General features: G+C 34.6%; 1 pseudogene across 1 annotated transcript; it reads right to left on the minus strand.

Annotated features, from left to right (window-relative positions):
* Positions 1-6,201: 6,201 nt before the first annotated feature.
* Positions 6,202-8,271, minus strand: LOC149259367 (amino acid permease 3-like; annotated as a pseudogene). Its single transcript, XR_016247203.1, has 4 exons — positions 8,063-8,271; positions 7,786-7,946; positions 6,825-7,052; positions 6,202-6,707 (listed from the first exon to the last, which is right to left on the minus strand). The product of XR_016247203.1 is annotated as an amino acid permease 3-like (transcript).
* Positions 8,272-10,207: the final 1,936 nt, after the last annotated feature.

Consider the following 10,207-nt stretch of genomic DNA (forward strand, 5'->3'; position numbering starts at 1 on the left):
TCGAGCCAACCCAAAGTGAAACACATCACCTAGCATGGAATTGAAAGGTATCTCTCCACTACTACTGGGTAATTCATAAACCTCAAGGAAATTCTCTGTTTTTTATATGGTATATCTTCATAAAGTTGTTTAATTGCTTAGAGATTCAGTGTGAATTTTGTGCTAGGTTAAGGAAGCCTAGTTGTGAGGTAGTGTATTTGTTATTTGTAACAGTTAGTGCTCTTAGTGGTGGTGTCCTGAGAAACCGACAACTAAATTGGGTTGGGGACACTATTTGTCGTAAAATTTCTTCCATATTTGTTGTAAAATTTCTTCCATATTTATAGGTCTTTCATTCTTTGGTGGTCTGAGTCTATGTGGTTTACATGTTGATGACACCATTGAGCCATGGTGTTATAGATCTAACCTAAGAATATTATAGATCAGATACAAAAATATAAGACCATGCAAATAAACCCAAAAATGATATGAAATGATTCTTTATTATCAAAACCCTTATGGTAGGGCAACACCATACAATCACTCCTTAAGGAAGGAGAACACTCCACAAGCCATATGCTTGTTCATACAAGAATACTTCTTTTCATATCCTCCATGTGGAGTCTCTAGCCTTTATATAGGCCTCATACATACAATACCATGTATCGTTACCATGGTTTCCTCATACCATCAACTAATACCATGGGCCCCTTACATTATTATTAACTACTTGTGGTCCCTTACATGACATGGGTTAACCACCTTATTTATTACTATGGCCCATCCCATTATTACATTATTACCTTGGGTACATCCCTTGGTACCCCATATTATCCCCCCTAGGTACATAACATTCCACCCCCCTAAACATGTTTCGTCCTCGAAACATGGGAAGAACATAAATAATAAGATCTACTCAAGAGAGTAGTCCACTGATACCATGCACGTGCATCTAGCCATCCAAGAGAAAGGTGAACCCTCGATCTCGCTGGTGCCTCGCTCGCTTGAGATGGAAGTTGACTGCGGTAGATCTTCTGTGTGGAAGTGTAGTAGGTGGATCTTTGTTCCTCTCGATCTGTCCTGCGGGGTTTGTTGTCCATGTGGCTAATTGGTTGCCATCTTGATTGTTGTCTTGTTGGGTGATGTGGGTGATAATATGTTGAAATTTTAACCCACAATGGCTTTTTCTTTACTTCACCTTGCTGTGGTGCCTCTTGTGGTGTCTTCTTTTTCAATATGACTTCAACCACTGAATCATCCTCAGATGTATCAGCACCTGTAACCTTTTCTGCTTCAGCCTTTGTTTGTGTTTGATTGTCGACCATCAACTGCTCATCATCTGATATGTCAGTCCCTGTAACATCTTGTGCGTCAACCTCCGTGGACTCTACCTGTTTATGGATGGAAATATCCTGTAATGTAATTTTCTTCTTTTTATACCATAGCTTCAAGAATTTCTTCTGCACATTAATATTGATAGTACCCACAGATTCCATCCAAGGATATCCCAAAACAACATCGATATTATCCATCTCTGAAGCATAAAAATCACCATGAAACACATACTTATCCATAGAAAGCTTCAAATCCTTATAGATTTGAACATCCTTATCATCATCCTCTGTATGTGCAATTTGTTTTGCTGGGACTTGCAATTTTTTTGCCAAATTGACATTTATGAGATTTTGCTTGCAACTCGGATTTATAGACACAATGATTTTCTCCTTCTGAATCAATCCATGAACCTGCAATAAGGAGATACCAGCAGAAAATAACCCTTTAGGTTCCTTGGTTTCCTTCTTTCCTGTAAAAATAAAATCTTTGCTAGGTTGTGTGTCTGTCTGTGTGAGCTTATCCACAAGATTAGCTTTTCGGTCAAAGCGGTCCATAAGAGCTTTAGTGAATTTATCCCAAGTCAAGGGCCAACGATAGCGACGTTGATGCCCTTGCCACCATTGCAATCTTTCATTGTCCAAGTACATTGTTCCCAAATTCAGCTGAGTCTCATCATTCATGATGTAATTCAATCTAAAACATTTCTCCATTTGTGCTAGCCATTTGGCTGGATGAGAACCATCAAATGGATATAAGTCATTCAAATTCAGATCTCGGCCCGCCATCACAAAAATTGGCGAAAATTTGAAATGGTCACAGTTTCATCAATATTGCTCAGAATCTTTATTATGACCTGTTTTCAGAAATGGAACAATCATTCTGCATCTGCCCATGTGATAGAAATCCTGATCCAGGCACTAGAATTCCGGATCTGCGCTGCAACTCTCCTGCCGTAACCCAAAATTTCTGCAAAAAAGAGCTGATTTTAAATCAGCGATATCTCCCTCATCCAGACTCCGATTCGACTGATTTATTTTTTGAAATTAGGTGTTTTTTCACAAAGATTCCAGATCTACAATTAGATCTTGCAGATCTGGCACCAAGACTTATAGATCTGCGCCGCAAACTCGCTGTCCTGAAAATTATCTGCAACCCCACTGATTTTTAAATCAACGATATCTCCTTCATCCGGACTCCGATTCAACTGATTTTTTTTTTGAATTTGGGTATTTTTCACAAGGAATACAGATCTGTAATTAGATTCTGCAGATCTAGCACCAAAACGTACAGATCTGATCTGCAATTTCGCCACCCAAAAATCCCTACAAAAAATGAAAAAAAATCTCCACGGTTTGCCCAAGAAAGTGCTCTGATACCAATTGTTGTAGATCTAGCCCAAGAATATTATAGATCTGATATAAAAGTATAAGATAATACAAAGAAACCCAGAAATAATATGAAATGATTCTTTATTATCAAAACCCTTATGGTAGGGCAACACCATACAATCACTCCTTAAGGAAGGAGAACACTCCACAAGCCATATGCTTGTTCATACAAGAATACTTCTCTTCATATCCTCCATGTGGAGTCTCTAGCCTTTATATAGGCCTCATACATACAATACCATGTATCATTACCATGGTTTCCTCATACCATCGACTAATACCATGGGCCCCTTACATTATTATTAACTACTTGTGGTCCCTTACATGACATGGGTTAACCACCTTATTTATTACTATGGCCCATCCCATTATTACATTATTACCTTGGGTACCTCCCTTGGTACCCCATATTATCCCCCCTAGGTACATAACACATGGCTAGCTTCCAGACACGTCTGGTAGCTTACATTGTATCGGGGTAGTTTTATATTGTTCAGGTGTTACTTCTATTACGTCTTGAAATGGATTTGTTTTGGCTTGTATAAAACTAGTATCTTTAAGATAACAGAGTCTAGAATTTACGCTACTTTTGTCTCAATTTTGGGTCCTGAGATTTTTAAATTAAAAGTTCATTGCTTTTGGTGGAATATGGAGGGCCAAATAATGCAAAGCAGGGGTGGGAAGGGGGGTAGTCCCCAAGGCCACAAGAGAGTAGTGCAAGAAAGACAATTCTTCTTGAATTTTGAGATCCTAGAAGACATAACCAATTGGACTTCTGATTTGGGGCAAACCCGAGGATGAAGGAAGCACTATTATGGTGCACTGACCTTATATTGGGAGATGAAGACTCTACTAGGCAAAATATTGATGGATAAACAGGTTGAGAGATATAACATACTTTTTGGCTTGGAGGATGTCAAAAGATACCAGCGCAATCAAAACTATCGTCTTGACGAGATTGAGGGGAGGATTGCTCACATAGAACTTTATTTTTAGTGCAAACCAAAGTCACATGCTCTCCGAGATCGAATGGAAGAGACACTGCCTTGATCACTTCTTTAGATACTTGAGTCCCTGTGCTTATATTTAGCTTTTGTTTTTACAATACACTCATAGATAGCCTTATTATACTTTTGATGTTGAAACTTCTTGAATTTGGACTAATTACTCTATAGGTAGGTGGTCAAAAATATCAAGTTTCCCATTTGGGCAGATTGAGACCACCTACCAAGGACATATTAGTTGATGATGTTTGATTAATGTACATGTTTCATTTGACTTTTTAAGGGAATACAATTTAAACTTACAAAACAAAAAATAGGTAAATGTAAATAAGCATCAATTTATAATATGCATCAAAACATTTATTTCATGACACATTTTGTCAAAATTAAAAAAATAATAATTATATTTAACTAAATTAAAATTTTATTTTTAATTATTACTAGTAATAGTTATAAAAGGATTTAAGATCAAAGTTAAACATATATACACTTCAAAAAAAAATGTAACAGTAAAAACATGGTAAAGTAATAATAAGCAATAAGAGTTGAATGACATTTGTGGACATTATATTTTTTTAACTAAATTGAAAACCTAAATGGTCATAACTAATTTTGAGATAAATCTAAGCCCTTTATCATGACTATTAGTAAGACTAGTGCAACCATATAAATTAAATGATTAATAAACATCCATAGCATTAATCTTTATTTTTAATTATTATTAGTAATAGTTATAAAAGGATTTAAGATAAAAGTTAAACATATATACACTTCAAAAAAAATGTAACATTAAAAACATAGTAAAGTAATAATAAGCAATAAGAGTTGAATGACATTTGTGGACATTATATTTTTTTAACTAAATTGAAAAGCTAAATGGTCATAACTAATTTTGAGATAAATCTAAGCCCTTTATCATGACTATTAGTAAAACTAGTGCAACCATATAAATTAAATGATTAGTAAACATCCATAACATTAATCCATGTTACCCATGGCCGAGTCATAATACATTTCAATTATAAAATTATAAAATTTAACTAAATTATAACTTATATATATATATATAGAGAGAGAGAGAGAGAGACATGACTCTTAATTATAGATAAACCCCATTATAGTATGAAGATTTTTAATTTCTAAATCGACTTTGTTACAATGCCATGGCTTAACAATACCATGTATCTAAAAAATTATAATTCATTTCACAATTAAAATAATTTATTTTAATTTAATTTTATAATATTTTTAATTAAATTAAAAAGAAAAAAATGCATAACTATATTTGACATAAATTTGAACCTTATTACTAAAACTAGCATAACCATATAAATTAAATGGTAGATAAACATTGATAGACATCATTCCATGATAAGCATCAAAACATTTAATACTACTAAGAATATTCCAAAATATTTAGTGGAGATTAAATCCTACTATCCACATAATAAGTTTTGATAATTAAATTAAAATTCTAAAAAAAGCTATTAGAAAATAGACACCTCAAATGACTATTCTATGGAGGTTAAATCCCTACAATTCATGTGATTATTGATAATTACATTAAAATTATGGAAGCATTATTAAAAGAGATAAACTCACCTGCTAAGAAGATATGTTAGTCAACTCTTTTAAGTTTTGAAATTTTTTTGGACATATTTATTACTGAAGTTTTCCTAAAATCTAGCAAGTATTTCTTAAAATCACAAATTTGAACCATGTGATTTAATATTGAATCTATATATACATTGAAAAATACATTTTAAATAAAAAAATCTTAATCTCATTTAGAATTATATTACTAAAATTCAAATTATTATTAAAAAATAATTATTTATTAAAATAATAGCGTATAAACATGGGAATCGAAAGATAATTTATTCGAATGGAAATGACCGGAAATGAAACGAATTTCCTTTTGGGAGTTCAGAATTTCCAACTCGTTTTGCGTGTTCGTCTCGGATTCGATTTCCTTTTACTACTGCAGAGGTGGTGGTCCAATTAAGATTGGGAAAACTTTTCTAGAAGTTCTAGATGAATAGGATTTTTAATTTGTTTTTACTACTCCAGAGATGGTTCAATTAAGATTCTGAAAAGTTTTTCATAAATTTTTAATTTAGCCTATTATAGATAATAGATTTCATATTGACAAAAATCTATATGGCTATTTGAATTTTTGCTATTTTTCAAGTTAATCTCTTTTTATTTGAAAATAACTAAATATAGATATAGTGATAGAAATTTTTAGAAGAGAATTGTATAATAAATTTATAAATCCTTGGGTTACTCCATTCATTATGAAGAACAAAAAAAACTTCATATATATGCGCGCAGATAATGAGTCTTCTGGATTTTCAGAGGAGGAGTTCATCAAACCAGCAAATGAGCTTACAAGCTTGTAATGGAGATATACATTAAAAAAAAAAAAAGATAGAAGAAAATAAAAATATGAAATTGACCAATTGGAGAGAAGAACATCCTCGCAGTGCATTAAGAAATAAATAATGGATTTTACATGAAAAGCTATAATGCAGCAAAAGCTTTCTCGTTGCGTTCCAAATCTGACTGAGAAATACAATGGATTGATCAGTAAGCGGTATGGAAGGGTTTGTACGACTTCAAGTCTTGGATGATGCCTTCGATGGATCCGATGGCAGCTGCCAACGAAACAATGAAACAGACTACGCTCAAAGTTTGCAGAAGAATCCACTTGCTCGAGTAACGCGGGATCTTCCTGTGGACTATATACATTTCCACGGGGAAATACACTGTCAGAGGCCAAAATCCTACTGCCCCCAGAATCCCCACCACATCGTTGAAAAAGGGCAGAAGCATGGAAATGGGGGTAGTTGAAATAACAAAGCATGTCCTCCACACCAACCTGAACAGGTTGGCCTTGTACAGTCCAAACATAGGGATGTTAACGTTTTAATTCTTGTAGATAAATTGACTTATTGGAGCTCCATTCTTCGATGAAGGCACAGAGCGGTTGAGAGAATACCTGCAACAATGATGAAGGAAAAATTATTTTCCGCGCATGATATTAAAACTATTTGAAGTCAATGCCGTGTTGGATTGAAAGATGTGTGAAATAATGGAGGTGGGGATTCTTAATTACCTGATACGCGCCAACCAGGTGAACGATCACACATGCATTGGCCAAGTCAACGAGCCAAAAGGGATTGTAAAATCCAAAACCAGTCAGAAGATTCCCAGGTGCGCTGTTACCGAAGGCCGCGTATCCGAAGCAACCAGATAGCGTGTAGAAAAGAGTGGTGACGCTGACACCCATTAAAGTGGCCTTCTTCATTGTTTTGTTCTCTGCGGGAGGTGATTTTATAGTGTCCTACATCACAACATGTGGAAATTGTTAAATGGGTTGGTGGGAGTAACATGTTTTTATAACTTCGGTGGGTATGTTGTTTAATTTTATGGCAGGTGGATTGTTTTTTTTTAATTGGAGTCAGTTCTATTTGGACCATAAACAAATTTATTGCATAGTTGGTAGATGGTTTTTACTTAGCTTAGTTTAATTAGTAAAAAAATAAATAAATTAATAAACATATTTTAACTCAGGTGTAATGTAATTTAGAGGTGAAATGGTTTTGTTCGCTAGATTTGGATTTCTATAATATGAATTTTATCAAGTTTGTGTTTTAAAATTAATTTTGAATGAATAAATGAATTTAGCACTCTAAAAATTGTTGGAGTCTTTTAATCTTCGTAAATGAAACAACTTCAACTTATGATTTAAAAAAAAATGATATAAGATTTTGGATAAAATTTACCAGGAAAAATGCTAGAAAAAAGGTTATTCAATCTATTAGTTAGACTACAGGATATCTTAAATGTTTTTTTTTTTTTCTCCAAATGTGTTTTTGAGTTAATTTTTGCCAAAATTCAATGGGTTTTTAAAAAATTCTAGTTTAAATTGTTTAATTCAAACGCAATTTTTCAAAGTGTTAAAATCATTTATGCATTCAAATAAAATTATAATATCATTATCCGTAAATTCCAATAAAAAAACTATTTCATCTAATAATTAAACTGCTCCAAATTAATATATATATATATAGTACCTGGATCTCAATGAGAATCATGGAATACGAATAGGCAAAAGCAATGTCTCCCAGAGCTTGAAAGGTCTGCCAAACTTTCTGGGCTCCAGTGATTGTACCTACTGCAACTCCAGTAAGGGAAGGGTTCCATGGAAGTTTCCTTCTGCAATTTTTCAACCAGTCTCTCATCAGAAAACAAGATTTCTAGCAAAGTTTTTATCTTTAAAATACATAGAGAATTGAGAGCAGCAGAGCTGTGGAAAATTGAAGAGTTCGACAAAATTAGATAAAATCATACCTGCAACTTTACCAATACTGAGGCCGAGACCTATTGATGAATAGCCAAATGACATGACTGCAGCTACTGTAGAGAGCCACCAGAGTTGGTCGAAGTCTGGAATTTGCGCTAGGAAAAGTTGCACTATTCCAAATACAATCATGTACGGGTTGTTGGAGGGATGACACGGATATTGCTTCCCTTTTGTATGGAAACAATCGGAGCGATTGATTGCCCTGTGATTTTTCACCACGATCTCCAAATTTGGACATAAAGATTGATTCTATTTATGTAATACTTTGACAAACCATTTCCAACTTTGATTGAAATTTATTTAGTTCACTCACAGTCATCGATCTTAAATTTTAAATTTTATTTGGGATGAAAACTTACGCCATGCTAGTAGATGCAGTAATGGTGTATCCAATTGCAGTTCCGTATAAATTACTATATTGGGTAAGACCGCAGAACCATGTCTGTGCCGCTCCTGGTGGACATAAATTTTTTTGAATGATGAGAATCCTGATAGACCCTTCATTACTTTTACTTTACTGAATTTTCTAAATGTAGTGATGGATATATCGGCATCTATATGTAGCATAAATATATCTTGTCGCCAAAACCATTAGCATCACAAGCAGTTTCTCAGCCAGAATTTGTGCCCTATATTCTTGCAGCAGGAAACCCAGTATTTACGGTACACTTATGTGGTATAAAGAGGACACTTAGGTTTCTTAGGTTTCTAGAAGATAATGCAAGCTCTCTTTGGATTTCTAGACCATAAAGCTAACCATGGATTGTAACTAATTTTTGGCCTACTATCTATGACATTTTTATTATCATTATTATTATCATATCGAGTGAAGATTCAAGGGATTCTTGTTAGACCAGAACATACATAACACACAGCGGATTCATACTCAGAGACATAGACGGCAATAGCAGAGAATAATTCACAGAGACAGACAAATGGAGAAACAACAAGATTACTTAGTCAGAAACAGCGGAATAGATAAAACAATCACTGAAGAACAGAAATCACTTTCCATTACATAACAGGCTTGGGCCTTGGCGTGCTTTCCTTGGCCAGAGAAATTACAAATTTATAGAGGCAGAAGAAGGATCTAGAATCCTGTGTGTGATTCGGATGGAGATCTAGAATGATCTAGAAACCACTGGCGGTGTAGGAAGATCTAGAATCCTGCATGTGATTCTAGAAACTAATGGCGATGTAGAAAGATCTAGAACCCTGGAGATCTAGAAAAATCTGATCTAGAATTCTCCGTGAATTTGGCTTCACACTTAACATTCTCCCACTTGAAGCCAAATAAGAGTCATCAAGTCACACCAAGTCCTACCATGTCTCTACATAACTCATGTTTATTTCGTGGTAGAATCTTAGTGAACATATCAGCAGGGTTCTTATTTGTATGGATCTTTTCCAAGGATAATTGTTCTTCCTCCAACACATGCCAGATCCAATGGTACCTTAAGTCAATGTGCTTGGTTTTCGAATGAAATGCTAAGTTTTTCGCCAAGTGAATGGCACACTGACTATCACAATATAACACATACTTGTCTTGCTTTATTCCTATCTCTCCTAGGAATCGCTGCATCCACAACATCTCTTTACAAGCTTCTGTTGCAGCTATGTACTCTGCTTTTGTTGTAGAGAGGACTACTATTCTTTGTAGCCTTGACACCCAAGATATTGTTGCACCTGCAAATGTATACAAATAACCTGTAGTGGACTTTCTGGTATCCATATCTCCAGCCATATCCGCATTTGTAAATCCTTCAAGCACAGTCTCATCATGACCAAAACATAAACAATAATGACTAGTACCCTTGAGATACCTTAAAATCCATTTTACTGCTTGCCAATGTTGTTTGCCTGGATTGGTAAGGAACCTGCTCACTACTCCCACTGAATATGCAATGTCTGGTCATGTGCATACCATGGCATACATTAAACTGCCAACTGCTGAAGCATAAGGAATTCTGCTCATCTCTTCTTTCTCTTTGTCATTACTAGGACATAATTCAGTACTCAGCTTGAAGTGGGCTGCAAGGGGTGTACCAACTGGCTTGGCATCCTTCATATTAAACCTGTCAAGCACCTTCTTGATATATTTTTCTTGTGACAGCCACAACCTTTTGTTTTTC

Source organism: Pinus tabuliformis, chromosome 6, assembly GCF_031772625.1.
Source record: "Pinus tabuliformis cultivar Carrire ecotype Pingquan chromosome 6, CPIR1, whole genome shotgun sequence".
Taxonomy (NCBI): domain Eukaryota; kingdom Viridiplantae; phylum Streptophyta; class Pinopsida; order Pinales; family Pinaceae; genus Pinus; species Pinus tabuliformis.